Source organism: Dama dama, chromosome 22 (assembly GCF_033118175.1).
Source record: "Dama dama isolate Ldn47 chromosome 22, ASM3311817v1, whole genome shotgun sequence".
NCBI classification, from domain to species: Eukaryota; Metazoa; Chordata; class Mammalia; order Artiodactyla; family Cervidae; genus Dama; species Dama dama.
Genome location: NC_083702.1, coordinates 36,189,489 through 36,205,923, shown reverse-complemented (window position 1 = coordinate 36,205,923; position 16,435 = coordinate 36,189,489). Strand labels below are relative to the sequence as shown.

The following is a 16,435-nucleotide window of genomic DNA, read 5'->3' as shown; positions in this document are numbered from 1 at the left end:
TATTATATATTTTATAAATATGGTGTGTATTTGCTAATCCCAAACTCTTAATTTATCCCTCCCTTTCCCCTTCATTAACTGTAACTTTGTCTTCTATGTTTTTGTTTTGTAAATAAGTTCATTTGTATTATTTTTTTGATTCCACATACAAATGATATCATATGATATTTGTCTTTCTCTGTCTGACATTTCACTTAGTATGATATTCTCTAGGTCCATCAATGTTGCTACAAATTAGCCTCTACATATTTCATATGGTTCTGTTATTGCATTCGTTACACAATATTACAGTTTCTTTATTACATTCCTACATACCCTACTGCACTATCAGACTGAGTTCTTTGGCAACAATTTATTCCTGTTATCTCCTGCTCCCAGGTTTGGGATGTGGCAAATAGTAAGCACTCACTAAATTCTTAATGAATGAATGAGTAGATAAATGAACAAAAAAATATGCCATGGTACATGCAAAGACACCTTATGAACTGTGAGTAATACACGAACACAATAAAAGAGTCACAAGGCACAAAAATGAAAATCATATAAAATATACAATGTTCGTTTTTATCCCTTCATTCTTCATTCATTCACCCAGTCTCCCAGTTTTCCTCCCGTACTGTTACTATAATAGTCTGACATATTCTATGCTTACAAGGCTCACGTGTATTCAGGTTGCTGCCTTTCGAAAGAGAAAAGAAGGACTATTCTCAGTGTGTGGTCCATGAGTGTAAAATAAAATGGTGTGAGAAATAAAAACTTACTTCCCAAGAGTTCATTTATTTGGAGAGTTTGTCTTCCAGTTCAAGGAATTATCATAAGAAGCTCCGCTCTAAGAGCCTGTTTATTAGCAGCATTGTGAAATGTGTCTACTTCCTTTTGTGGTGGTCTTCTGTTCCTTACTCTTTCTCTAGGGCAAGGTTTTACTTCTTCATATCCTGTCCTTGCTCTTGGCCTGAGCACCTCACACAGCTGTCCTGGTACTTTTTCAAATGAGGACACTCACCCACTTGGAGAGGGAATCAAACTTGTTTCCTTTACGTCATCCCTGTCCAGCACATGAAGGGTAGAGGTGATGGAGGCTGTTTGCGTTTGCTGGAGACAGAAATCCCCAGGCACCGAGGCCATGATTTGGAAATCTCTTCCTTCATCTTCTAAAGGCAGTCCTTGCAAGGTCTTGATAGAAGCGTTATATTCTAGCCATCTTGGCAGTCTAACATTATGAACCAGTGTAACCTGTTAAGTTGCGTGTGAAATAAAGAACTTGCCTTTAGGAAGGCGTTTTTTTAATGTTTGTTTGCTTGCTCTGTTCCTGTGACAGAGAACTGCTAACAAGAGTTAAAGATCTCTGTTGAGACAGAAACGTCAAGTTTAATCATAAACCAGTATTTTTAAACCCTGCAAATAGACATTCTTTCATCTCAGCCTCATAAAGTCCTTATGAAAAACAAAGTCTGAGTAGAAATCACAGAATAAACATTAAACTTTATTAAACGACTTGGACAAGTGTTACACTAAAAAAAAGTTTACCAAAACCTAGCCGCTATTTAATGATTGACAATTAAGACTTGTGTCTAAAAATGTTACATTCTATTAAATTCAAATACGGAATTGTTTTTCTTCTTGAACTAAGTTCCTTATAGGAAAATTTATTTATGAGCCTTTTTAAAATAACTTCATTTCTTGGTTAGTGCTCTGAGACACCTACATATAAATTATTACATGGACAACTTGGAAAGCTTGAACCATTTATTTTTTAAATTTTTAAAATTTTTGTTCCTTGTGCAATACAGTAGGTCCTTGTTGGTTATCCATTTTAAATATAGCAGTGTGTACATCTATACATCCCAAACTCCTTAGCTTTCCCTTCCCCGCTATGTTCCCCCCCGGGAACCATAAGTTCATTCTCTAAGTCTCTGAGTCTATTCCTGTTTACCATTTCTTTTTAGATTCTGCAGATAAGGGATATTATACAATGCTTCTGCTTCTCTGTCAGACTTACTTCACTCCGTATGACAATCTCTAGGTCTATCCATGTTGCTGTAATGGCACGATTTCATTCTTTTTAATGACCCCTGTTTATTTTTAATAACTGCAAGAACACAGTGCTGAACAGATGGTTAAAGATACTTAAATGCTTACCTGAAACTGGTTTGTTTTCCCTTGGAAAGCATATGGAGGAATTGGATAATAGAATAATTTTCCAATGATAGCATCTGTGTCTGGCTTGCCATGAAGTTTGGATTTCCTTGCATGAATAGTGAGTTGTCACAGCCAGCACATTCACAGAGACAGATGTCAGCACCAGCCCCAGACGTGATGCTGTTGAAACTCTTCTGATCCAATTCAGGGACAAAGGGGTGTGGTGAGCTAGGCTCCCCTGTGTTTCTTACTGGTACCCATGGCTCACTTGGGTAACTGGACATCACATTACTGAACCTCAGGCTGCCTAAAGATAAAAGCAACAACATTTAAGCTCAGCCCAGTAGCATTTCTAACTTATCTTCAGAGCAGTATTTAAGGGTTAGAAGACTTTTGCTTTCACATATCATTGGCACCAGCTAACAGAGAATGGAAGATTCCCACTATTTCAAAACCTCACTGCTTTATGGTTACAGTACAGTGAGTGAGAGAGGGAGCCCACTGACGCATTTTGACAGAGTCAGGCTTGTGTGGCTTCCTTTAGTGATTCCCATCCAGCTCTACCTAGAGTTAATATGGGGCTCACAAAAGGATGTTAATGTAATAATACAGTAAAAACAAATACAAAACAGCAACAAAAAGCCTTCTGCAAAGAAACAGACTTATCCCATTTTCATCTGTGCCCCTATAATAGAGATCAGAGGCTTTTAGGCACTCCTGTCCCTTATTTTCATCCTAACGACCTCCCTTTGGGAAAATTTCCTGCACTTATTTCGTGACCAAATGATGTAGTGACCCATCAGAGTCACCCACCTCTCTGGCCAGGCAGGTAAGCAAATAACTATGGGTTGGTCAGTCAAAATCCTCAGTGCCTCTTGCTATTGGGAAAGACCAGATTTAGGGAGGAGACCCAGGCTCGACTTTTACTGCCTTCAGGGGTTTTATACGGACATGCTGAGATATAAAATCTCTCCCTTTCCTCTCAGGTTGGTTGAATGTTAACCTGCGGCTTCTTATCACTGCTCCTTCCTCTCCCCACTCCGCTTCTCTCAACGCCTCTGGTTTCGGGAACTTATAGAACAGCTCAGTCATGCACAGACATTCTGGAAAAGGTCGAATAACCCTCAGAGCTACGCTTTGTTCCTTGCCAACTCCCAATGGACTGGGGGTGTCTCCAGCCTTTCTTCTTCAGGTTGAGCACGATGTTAATCTTAGCCGGTAGAGGGCGCCGGAGAGACGCTGCAGGAGGAAAGAGGCGTCTGGGCTCCGGGCGCTGTTCACGCTTTTGCTGGTTCCTGCTGCAGGACTCAGCAAGATTGTGTGTGAAAGAGGACATCCCGTGCGCTCCGCACTCGCCACACAGCGTCCCTTGGTGACCTGGCAGCCCGGCCCAGGCCCAGCTGGCCGCTCACCGTGCCTCTCCCGCCTGGACGCTGGCATGTTCCAGGCGTTCGTCCGCAGTGGTACCCAAACCCTCTCAATGCATCCGCCTGTCGGCCTCGGAGCATCTGTACCCTGGAAGATTGTTTCCTGCTGCCTGGTGACTGTGGACCAGCTCTGCCTCAGACAACCCAGTAAACATCCCTGCCATCCCGGGGGTGGCAAGCATCCTTTTCTTTAAAGAGAGCTAAACCCTGCTCTTGGAGAGTGAACCCTCTCCAGGTTTTCTCTCCCTTAGGCACTGTCCAGCAGCCCTAGGTATACTTTGGAGTCTTCTTTACATCTTTTTAAAGCTATTCTCCTAAGTTAATACTTCTTTACATAAAACCTTCCCTTTTCAAATTCTGGTGTGTCTTGTTTCCTGATTGTCCAGACTGATTCACCCCTTATTCTTAATATTACTTTTAATTTCTTTAATTGGCTTGGTTCTTTCCTTATCTTCAGGTTGGTAATATTTTATTATTACTATTCCACCACTGAAGTCTATGTAAAGTGGGAGAAGTAATGCCTTTCTTACTTGTTATTATGTATGTGGAAGAGTTTGTAAATTATAAAGTGATATTTTATGTTTGTTGTTTTTATTATCTAACAGCCCTTCTATCTTATTTTATTTACCCTCACCCCTTCTCTGTTTCCAGGATATCAGTTCTTGACTTTTGCCTTCTCTCTACACCTTAGCTTCTCATACCTATGGGTTCACCTTCATCTCTCGCTGGAACTCTAGGTTAACGTCTCCGTGACTGTCTGCAGTTATTCTACACTGTCTAGATTATGGAAATAGTGTCCTTAATTTTTAATTTGACAATCAAGACTTCATTTATTCAACATTCATGAGGGCCTGTGATGTGCAAGACACTGTTGTGCATGCTGGGCATCTAGAAGTGAACAAGATAGGCAAAGCCCCTATGTTTATGGAGTTTATAATCCACAATTTAACCCTAATCTATCCTTCCAGACTCATCTCCCTGCTTTAACATGTGCTCCAAGGAAAGTAAACATCTCCTGGTCATTTTCCTCCCTGTCTCCTAATTATTAAAAAAAAAAAAAAAAAAACAAACTGAAATGATCTCCATCCTCTCTATCTGCACCCTATGTTTTAAGATGCAATTAAAAACCATCCATGAATCTTCGGTAGACAACTCCCAAAGCACTTAGAGAGCAGTGATTCACAACTTTTCCCAAAGCTTGTCTGAGAGTTAAAACATGCCCTTTTTGTAACAGCGGCCAATATTACCCTCAATTGGAAACGGGAGGGTTTTTGCCAGAATTTCAGCATATGGGGTGTGTGTGTGTGTGTGTGTGTGTGTGTGTGTGTGCAGGGGCCGGGGATGGGAAGCATATATAATTTGAAAATCTTCCTGGTGATTTTGATATATCTGCATAGAAGGACCTGGCTCCTTTCTTGATGAGAGTCACTGGTTCTGTACATTATGTTTCTCAGTGAAATATGTGCAGCTTTTAAAACAGTTTCTATTACTCAAATTCTCATGTTTCATCTTCTTAATTAAATGGAAACACATTAGGAAAAAGCTCAGTGGGTCTGCTACTTCTTGAGATTCTTCCCTGTGCACAATTCCTACTTGTGTGTATTACACACAGAATGTCAAGAAATATTGAAATGATTATTGGTTTTACTTGTAAATTGCAAAACTAAAGCAAAACAAAATAAAATACTATTTGCCTTAACAACTATTGACCAAGCTTCCCCCCCCCCCCCACCATTTTTTTTTTTTTTTGCCAAGGGATTCTACGTCCATTCCCTGGCTTGTGCCTCACACTTAATTTTAGATTAAAAAATCAAGGTTATATCTAAATATAAGAGTTAAAACTATAAAACTTCCTGAAGAAAACTTGGGGAAAAACTTTATGACCTTGGATTAGACAAAAAATTCTTAGGCTATAAGAAGCACATAATTACCAAAATTGTTCATTTCTTTTAAAGGCGACAATATCAAATGCTGGCAATAATGTGGGGAAACATTGTTAATAGTTTCAAAATGGCACAGCTACTTTGAAAAACACACCGACCATTTCTTACAGAGCTAATCACAAAAATACAGAATTTATCAAAGATAGAGTTTATTATTATTTCTGGTGGCAATATAACATTTCAGAAACCCAAGTTTGAAATTACTTAAAAGATGAGCATGTTGCTTTTTAATGAGGCAATTCCGCCTTAATGTATTTTTTCTGCACTCAGCTGTCTCTTCTTTAGATAAACAGTCCCACCTCACTGGACTGCTGCAGAGAAACCACTTCCCATCCTTTGGGCTTTTCAGTTGCTTATCTTCGACCCTCTTTAGGTTCTCCAACAGTCTTTCACATGCGCAGAATGAAAGGAAACATCAAGGAAGAGTTTCATCTTGTCTAAATATAAAAGACCACTTCACTTAAATGATGACTGGGGGAAAATGTGGCCAAGAACTAGGAGCATTTGAAGCTGACTTTGGGAAATGAGCTGACAGTGTGAGCACGACCGCCAGCCCCGCAGGTTTCCCACGTCTGCTGGGATCTGCCTTCAACTCCCCGTGGACAGGATGGGGCTGTCAGGAGAGAGCGCTCCTGTGTCTCAGAAACGGGGTGTGGACCCAGACAAACTGCCGTCTGTTTCATGGAGCTTAATGACCCCAAGTTAGAAGCCGTCGTTCTGATGAGTCCTGAAAATAGAAAGCTCCTTCCAGTCAACAGTTTGTGTCCTTCTTATTAAGCAGTTAAGGCTTTATCAACAGAGTGATAAGCAGAAAGTGGGGGAGGAATGGAAAACCCTGAAATGGAGGGCATGGGTTCTTTTTCTTTCCCAATTAACTAGCTAGTACACTTCCTTTCTTGGCGTCTCAGATTTTGCAGTTGTTGAATTAGAGACGATTGGACCAAAAGTTCCCTGTGGTCTCTTTCGGTTCTCACATTTTATGATTTCGTAGTGATAGACGACAAGAACTTACTGAAGTGAACCCTTCTCCCTGTGGCAATCCTTAAGAGGATTAGCAGAAGGAACTGCCCTTGCTTACTTGGCTGTCTTACTTGGAAGCACTTCGGTGACTCCTGAGGGCTGAAGAGACTGAGCACTTCAAATTCCATTTCATCATGGACACTGTTAAAGAAATCCTAAAACAGATTTATGGATAGCTTGAGAATATGTGTTTGAGTATGTTAGAGAGCTACCGTTCATTTAAATAGGTAGGAACTTAATGGGCTCTTTCTATTCTCTGCGACATGTGATAACACTTAGAAAATAAATAATAGAATAACTTTGCCGGAGTGTTAGATTCTGGGTTCCTTTGGTTGATGAACAGGATGATCCAAGAAGTAAACAATAGAGAATGATTTCATTCTTAAAATCTTGATTTTTAGGTACTTTTCCAAAAGAAAAGTATATTTCATGTGTGAGATCTAAAAACCATAACAATTAAAAAATCTTTGGCTAGAAAATTCATAAAGTTTTGAGCTAAAAAGATTTGAGGTGGCTATTTTTTTTTCTTCTCTCAGAACTTCAGCAACACATAGACAGACACACTGTTTGCAAGTTGTTGCCTAGTAACTGCTTATTTACAGTGACTATGGGGGCCCTGTAGCCTGACTCTAAAACTAGAGAGTTCAGTGAAAACACAAACACTAAATGATTTATTTCATTGATCATCAGTTTGATTTTCACACATTCTGTAATTCTTATGTTTTAAAATTACCAGCTTTAAACAGTGGATTAAAAAAATACAGTGTGATATTTGCTTTGTTTTAGTGGGAAAATAATGTATTTTCATTTATTGTGGTTATTGAAATATTAGGACTGTAGAAATAAATCTTATTATATCCTCCTCTTTGTGCTGCCTTTCTGCCTCTCTTCTTTAATATTGCTGTCTTTCAAATTCATTAAGTTTTCCCTTATTTGAATCTTTCACATGTACTAACTTAGAAATAATAAGCTCTGTGTCTCTTATTTTGGTGGTTATTCTGATTATTTTAATGTGAACCTTTGTCAGAGTTTATAGTTTTTCAATAATTTTACCTTCCAAGAATTGCAAAGACTCTAGAGTTTGGTTACTGTTGTTTTTAGTCACACAGCATGAGGAATTTTAAGTTGCCCGACCAGAGATTGAACCCACCCCGCCAGGTGGAAGCATGCAGTCTTAATCACTGGACTGTCAGGGAAGTGTCAACCTTAGAATGTTTTAATTCTGATCACCCTCCACCCTCTCACTATTTGTAAGGTACTATAATGGTGTTTTAGGCTAATTATTCCCACTGATTTTTATAACATTACAATCAATGTAATCAGTTATTATAAACAATCAATGTTGTTTATTTTATCCTTATATTACCAAAGTCTTTGTTACCATTTCTATTGAAATAGAGTCCTTCCTTTAATTCTTTGGTGAGCTCTTTGGTGGTAAATTCTCTCAGTTTTTATTTGTCTGAAAATTATTTTCTTAAAGATATTAATAATAGGTTGTCAATCATTTTATCTCATCCTGTTGAAGATGGCTTCTCTCATTGCTGTTGAGAAGTCAGTTGTCAGTCTAATTGCTGTTTCATTATGGGTGATGCATCTTCTGTCTGTGCACTGTTGAAGGCATTTTGTCTTTTGGTGTTTTGCGGCTATGATTAGGTATAGAATACTTTTTTTTCCCATCCTGCTTTTGTTTTGTTTTCATTTGGTTTTTCTGGATTTGTACCTTTTAAGCATTCTGGGAAATCCCCAGCCATTATCCTGACATCCTTACCTACTCTAGTACGTCATTCTGGAATGATAGTTAGACCTCACGCTATACTCCATGCCTTTTAACTTCTATTTCATATTTTTCATCTCTGTCTGGGATATTTCCTGAATTTTTTTTGTGTGTTTCTTCCCATTTTCAAATTCTCTCCTCTGGTATAGCTAACCGATTATTCCTGTCCATTGATATTTTACCATTCAATTGTTGATCTCTAGAAATTCTGTTTGGTTCTCTGTATTTTATTTATTTATGTATTTATTTTCACTCATGCATCTTATTTTACTAAAATTTTTTAAATTTTATATTGGAGTATAGTTGATTAACAAGGTTGTGTTAATTTCAGGTGTACAACAAAGTGATTCAATTATGATGTACATGAATCTCTTCTTTTTCAATTCTTTTCCCAGTTAGGTTATTACAGAGTATTGAACAGGGTTTCCTGTGCTGCACAATAGGTCCTTATTGGTAATCTATTTTAAATATAGTAGTGTGTACATGTCAGTTGTTTGGTTCTCTTTAAAATCTGTTTGTTCATCTGTGGAGTTTGTTGTTCTTTACTCATATTTTGAGCTTTCACATTTATTTATTTAAATATATTAAATATAACTATTTTATATCTGTGTCTAATAATTCCAACATCAGAAGCCTTTGTGGATCTTTTTCCCCTGTTGTTTCTGCTATCTCCTATTCATGGTGCCTTGCTTCCTTGTACAAGGAATTGTGCAAACTCATTTGTGAATTACTCCTTTTCCCTGGGTCTTTTTTTTTTTTTAGTTGAAGTGTAGTTGCTCGACAATGTTATGTCAATCTCTGCAGTACAACCAAGTGACTCAGTTATACACATATATACATTCTTTTTTTGTATCCTTTTCCATTATGGTTTATCACATGATATTGAATATAGTTTCCTGTGCTATACACCTTGCTGTTTATCCATTCTCAATGTAAAGTTTCTTGGATCTTATCTATGGGAATTTTTGTGTCCTAGATTTTACTCTCTTCTGCCAACCATTTAGGAGACAGTATCACCGTATGAAATAAAATTGTTATCTTAAGAAGTTTTATTTATTTATTTGTTTGATACAGTGGCAAACTGCAAATCACAATTCAGGCTGTAAATCTCTGTGAGAGTCAGGCTGTTATTTTCTGTCAGAGAGGGTTTTTACTTAGTTAAGAGATCTGAATATTTCTTTCTTTCCTGTTATTTTATCCATCATTTTGTTTCTAGTAGAGAGACATTTAGGGTATCTAGTCTGCCATCCTGCTGGAAATGGAATAATCTTATGAAATTCCAAGTTGAACGCAACTTATTTTTGTCACTAGAATTTCTTTCTTTTTCTTTTTCAGAATTTCTTTCTTGACATGAAGCACCAGTGACTAAAAAGTAACACAGTTTGGATCAAGTTTAGCAGAAAGAGTAAATGAGAATTGTTACAACATAAATGGGACTGTAGTTCTATTTTTTGTAACATCCATGGACATAGAACCTGACACTTGCCAAATTTCAGAATTTACTGTACTCAAGATCTGTGTCATTGACTTTAAAAAGTGCAAGGTGAGGGTTTTTTTAAAAACAATATTTATGTATTTGACTGTATCAGGTTTTCATTGGGTCACGCAGGATCTTTTGTTGAGACGCTTGGACCCTCTAGTTACACCACGTGGGCCTAAGTAGTTGTGGTATGCTGGCTTTGTTGCTCTGCTGCACGTGGGATCTTGGTTTCCGAACTAGTGATTGGACCCATTTCCCCTGCGTTGCAAGGCAGATTCTTAACCACTTGGACCACCGGGGACGTTCCTGATGTGTGAGTTTTAAAAGAGACTTGGATCACTCCTGGTAACTTAATGTTAATAAACAAATTATACTGATTTAAGTGCAAGATCCACTCTGAGAGTGATTTATACTTGATACTGAATCTGAAGGTGTAAATTCCCAGTGATGGATACAGCCAGGTGTGTTGTGCTGACACCCAGGAAAACATTCCTCCTTGTCTTCCCTTTTTTCTTTTGATGCTCAGTTGCCTGTGGTCAGAAACAGGTGTTACTTTCTGAGAACAATTCTGAAAAATAGTTCACCTCAGAAATTTATGTGAACAAGCTAGTCACTGCCAAAAGCAAGTTGGTAAATACCATGATCCCAGGAATAATGCATATGGCTGTATACCTGTTTCAACCTCTATGGGGCTTGATGAAACTTGCTGTCGTCTCAAAATTTCCTCAACAAAATAACAAAATGAAGGACACTGCATATTCAGCTACTGCTTGCATAGACCCAAGATTTCCTCAAGCTTAAAAATGCTGTCATTTCTTTGAGTCACTGCAGACTATTAATAGAAGCTTCCACTATCTCTGGGAGTCATTTAGCGGAATGCAGCTCTTGCTGTAGGGAGAGTGAGTGGTCAGTGATGAGACCACCCTTGTTCCCCAAGTCCTGTTCAAGTAGGCCATCTAGAAGGCTGCTCAAAAGAAGACAGATAAGCAGTTCAGAATCACAGAGTAAATGATCTCACCGATAATGGTTTATTCAATAACTAAAAAAATATTTACTGTGTATCGACTGCGGTTTCTGGCATTGTTCTAAGTGCTAGAGATACAATAGTGAGCAAAACAACCCCCGTTCTTACAGCTCACAGTCCTGGAGTAGAGAACAGATGAGAAAAAACAGATGAGTCCATTTACTAGAGGGCTTTTTTTCGCCTGCACTCCACAGGATCCTAGTTCCCCGAGCGGGGATCAAATCCACACCCTCTGCATTGGAAGCACAGAGCCTCAACCACTGGACCACCAGGAAAATGCCCCATTACTAGAGCTTAATGAAGGCCTTAAGAGGGGAGGTAGAGGCTGCTACCCAACCATCTTGGTGTGCACTCTGCTGGTCCCACAAGGAGTTTTTCAGCCAAAACTGTACTATATCACAACACAGCATAGAAAACAGCATGCCAGGAACTATCTCCCCAAAATGAAGCGATGCAGAGGGTGGGGTGGGAAAAGGAGCAAGAAACGATGATGAGGATATTGTAATTATTTGATCTTTCAGGAGAAGTTTCAAACATATTAAGAAAACTTGTTTAATAAACAAAACCATTGGTACATTGGTCTGGCACATGGAATTTGTAGACAAAACTGGGAAAAAGGAAGTGAAAAAAATTTTTAGTTTGGAATTGAAAAGCCAAATTTTAGTATTTTTCTATGTTCACAAAAATAGCTTCATCTTAAAAATTAAATCCTTATGTAAAGAATTTTTTAGGGCCATGAAAATACCATCATAATGATGGACACATGTCATTTACATTCATCCAAACCCATATGAACTTCCCAGGTGGTGCTAGTGGTAAAGAACCCACCTGCCAATGCAGGTAGGTATAAGAGACCTGGGTTCGATCCCTGGGTTGGGAAGATCCCTTGGAGGAGGGCATGGCAACCCACTTCAGTATTCTTTCCTGGAGAATCCCCATGGACAGAAGCTGGTGGGCTACAGTCCATGGGGTCACAAAGAGTTGGACAGAACTGAAGTGACTCAGAGAGAAAAACCCATAGAATATAAAACACTAAGAGTGAACCCTAATATAAACCAGGAGCCTTGGATAATCATGATGTGTCAATGTTGGTTCATCAGTGTAGCAAATGTACCCCTTTTGTTGATAATGGGGGAGGCCATGCCTCTGTGGGGGCAGGAAATAATGGGAAATCTCAGTACCTTCCAATCAATTTTGCTGTGAACCTAAAATTTCTCTTAAAAAAAAAGTTTTGTTTCAAAAAAGAAAACTTGCATGTTGGTTGTGTGCTCCGACCACACACCCTTATAAAGCAGCCATATAAGTGAATCAGATATTACAGAATAAAAAGCCCATTAACATACAGTGTCTTAAATGAAGAAGAGTAGCTCTAGCGCTAGTGTGTGTTGGCATTTTCTTGGGAATAATGGTTGTGAAAGTTGCTCAGTTGTGTCCAACTCTTTGTGACCCCATGGACTACACAGTCCATGGGATTCTCCAGGCCAGAATAACATGGAGTGGGTAGCTGTTCCCTTCTCCAGGGGATCTTCCCAACACAGGGATTGAACCCAGGTCTCCTGCATTGCAGGCGGATTCTTTACCAGCTGAGCCACAAGGGAAGCCCAGGAATAATGGTTAGATAAAGCTTAACGCTCCCATTGGAACATTAAGAACATTTTCTCTCCTTTTTCAGTTGTCAAACCCAACAGCCGGCTTAATCACCAGCGCCCTCTTCCAAATGCTCCTTATCATTTGGTTGTTGCTGCTTGTCAGCAGCTGGCTACTCTTTGCTCTCTCTGCTTGGGCTCTGGGCACAAAACTGAAGTTGTTAGTTTTTTGCTAACTGTCTCCATGATGACTGGTAGGAAATAACTGATCCTTCCTTCATTGTTTGTAGTGAAAGCCTGTCTCCAGTTCTATCAGCTTCCCTTTGCATCTTGCCTAGAGAAGACAAGACAGACATATTTTCCCGGGGCCCTGGGCCATCTGACCCACTCCGCATGCATCGTTTCCTCTAGATCAGGAGATTGGGGCAATCACCATTCACCCTGAGGGGTAGCAGATGAAGGGGATGTGTGTGGGAGTGGAAAAGCCTAGTTTTAAAGAGAGAATATTGTGGGCAGCCTGCCTACCACGATAGCCTAGCCTAATGAGAAACCTTTATTTTTTTCATATTTTCAACAATATTCTGATCAGCACGCCTTTCTCATCACTAGTCCTGTCTGAGATTTTAACACTATTCTCTGTTCATGAGGGGAGAAAAAATCTATATTTAGTTTAAAAACATTACATCATTGAGAGGGCAAAGTTTAAAGTACTTGACCTGTTTCTGAACGTTGTTACAGAGCTGTCTTAACAAATGAGACATAGAAGAATGTTTTCAAGAGTCCTAGGAAAACGTTATCTCTTAAGATATAGACTATACCTTCTCATGAAGATGGTGCCGAAGGTGAAGAAGGAAGCTCCTAAAGCTGAAGCCAAAGCAAAGGTTTTGAAGGCCAAGAAAGCAGTGTTGAAAGGTGTCCACAGCCACAAGAAAAAGAAGATTCGGTGGTCACCAACCTTCCGGTGGCCCAAAACACTGCAGCTGAGGAGTCAGCCCAAATATCCTCAGAAGAGCGCCCCTAGGAGAAACAAACTTGACCACTATGCCATCATCAAATTCCCCCTTACCACCGAGTCAGCCATGAAGAAAATAGAAGACAACACTGGTATTCATTATGGATGTCAAGGCCAGAAAGCACCAAATTAAACAGGCTGTAAAGAAGCTCTATGACATTGATGTGGCTAAGGTCAATACTCTGATCAGGCCTGATGGAGAGAAGAATGCATATGTTCGACTGGCTCCTGACTATGATGCTTTGGATGTTGCCAACAAAATTGGGATCATCTAAACTGAGTCCAGCTGGTTAATTCCAAATATAAAAGTTTTCACTATGTAAAAAAAAAAAAAAGATGTAGACTATACATGGGGTGCTGTGGGAGTCATGAATGCTGGTGATAGTCTTGATAGTCACATGTTATTCATTGGTGTGAAATTCCAGGTAAGTGTGGCCTGCGCAGGTGTTGCTAAAACTCAGCCTCTGTTCAGTGGTGCCGAATAGAAATGTGGAGACCGAGTTTTGGGTGACATAGAAAGAAGAGTAGCTTCTATTGCTTTGCTAGACAAAGGGGCCCACAGTGGGCGAATGCCCTGAAGACAGTGCCCTGGACGCGGTAGTGAGGAGTTTTATAGTGTTCAAGGAGCAGGGCATGATCAGCTCTTGGACTGATTGACATCAAGGTGAAGTTTCAAGCATCACCCATCTTCTGGTTTCAACCAGTGTGGGGTCTGTATTCTTGTGGTCAGCAGTTTTCATCTGAGTGGGGGGTGGAGGGGGCGGTCTGCCTCCTGTAAAATCAACTTAGGAGTGTGTGTCAGGCCTTTATCTATGTCTTTCAGGGAACTGGGAATATGATGATTCTATTATGTGGCAGAATTATTGTCTAAATTGTTACCAGTTTCCTAGCCCAACAGTCTCTACATCTTCACATTTCCCAATCATTAACTCTTGAGTCAGCATTTTACTTCAAAAGTCAAGGACAGAGGGGCTTGTACACAGTTCCACAGGGATCAGACCTGATCTTTTTCTTTACCTCATACTCTACACCCAAATCCTGATGATTCTACTTTCAAAATATACTGTGTTCCCAAATCAATCATGTCTCAATATTACATCTTAGTCCAAAACATCATTATCTATTTCCCGGGCCACTGAAATAGACTTTACTTCCATTACCTCTGACCACTTTCCCATCCACCCAGCTGTTGGGTTGGGCCACTGAGTCTCCAAAGGTGCAAATGACAATTTTTTTTCAAGGAAATTGGCTTGGTGGCTCCTCCCTCCCCCGGGTTGTTTTTGCCTTATCTGCATGGTTATCCCTGAGTCATCCTTGATGTATGGGATCCAGGTGATGTATGGGATACTAGAGAAGACTACATAAGTAAGAATATGGAGCTGCTGGGACTTTCCTCATGGTCCAGTGGTTAAGATTCTGTGCTTCCAGGGCAGGAGCCACAGCGGGTTTCATTCCTGGTTGGTGAATTAAGATCCCATATGCCCTGTGGTGGGGCTTCCCAGGTCGCTTAGTGGTAAAGAATCTGCCTGCAGTGCTGGAGACACAGGATGTGCAGGTTCGATCCCTGGGTCAGGAAGATCCCCTTCAGGAAGACATGGCAACCCACTCTGGTATTCTTGACTGGAGAATACCATAGACAGAGGAGCCTGGCAGGCTATAGTCCACAGGGTTGCAAAGAGTTGGACATGACTGAAGCAACTGAGCATGCATGCATGCACGTACTCTGTAGTGAGGCCAAAAGATTAAAAAAAAAAATGAGTATGGATCTGCTATGGAGTGTGGAGCACATAGAGAAGAATCATGAGAAGTTCATGTTGGACAGGAGGATTTTTTGCACCAATAAAAGACTCTCATCTCAACAGTTACTGCTTCAAAATAAACAAGTTCCAGGACAAAAGTTTAATACGCTCTAAGGGGTGTAAGCTGAAGGTCATGTAACTCATGAAGAATAAAGTCCAGGAATTTTCAAGCAAAGATAAACATGAGGCTATATACATAAAGTTGGGCTTCCACAGGTGGCTCAGTGGTAAAGATTCTGCCTGCCAAAGCAGGAGATGTGGATTCAGTCCCTGGGTCGGGAAGATCCCCTGGAGAAGAAAATGGCAACCCACTCCAGTACTCTTGGCTGGGAAATCCCATGGATAGATGAGCCTGGCAGGCTACAGTCCATGGGGTCTCAAAGAGTTGGACACGACTTAGTGACTAAACAGTAACAGCAGCATACACATAAAGTAGGATCATCTCAGTGAATACGGTAGCATTAAATGCAGGGGCTAAGTTGAAAGGGGTATTTTGTCTTTAGTAATTTTTTTTCTTTAGATTTCTGTTTGTAAGCTTCTGTTATTAAGCCCTTCCCCACACTATTTGTATGTACTATTTATACATCCAGTAGTCATGTATGGATGTGAGAGTTGGACTATAAGGAAAGCTGAATGCAGAAGAATTGATGCTTTTGAACTGTGGTGTTGGAAAAGACTCTTGAGAGTCCCTTGGACTGCAAGGAGATCCAACCAGTTCATCCTAAAGGAAATCAGTCCTGGGTGTTCACTGGAAGGACTGATGTTGAAGCTGAAACTCCGATATTTTGGCCACCTCATGCGAAGAGCTGACTCATTTGAAAAGACCTTGATGATGGGAAAGATTGAGGGTGGGAGGAGAAGGGGATGACAGAGGATGAGGTGGCTGGATGGCATCACCGACTCAATGGACATGAGTTTGGGTGAACTCCGGGAGTCGGTGATGGACAGGGAAGTCTGGCGTGCTGCAGTTCATGGGGTCACAAAGAGTCAGACATGACTGAGCGACTGAACTGAACTGAACTGAACCACCCTATTTGAAGAATGACTATCTAATGTGGACACAATTATAGCAAAGTGAATGCCAGTCGGCAAACTGAACTGTACAAGAAGCCTATTTTTCTACAGTCCTACACTCTACCTGCTGAGCTATGGCAGGGAGTATAGTAGTCTATTCTTCTATAACCTAATTTCTGTTTGGAGCCCCCATTCTCCCAATGCAGCAGGAATTAAT

At 40.1% G+C, this 16,435-nt stretch overlaps 1 pseudogene; it reads left to right on the top strand.

Annotated features, from left to right (window-relative positions):
* Positions 1–13,217: 13,217 nt before the first annotated feature.
* LOC133043308 (large ribosomal subunit protein uL23-like) lies at positions 13,218–13,725 on the top strand (annotated as a pseudogene).
* The last annotated feature ends 2,710 nt before the right edge of the window (positions 13,726–16,435 follow it).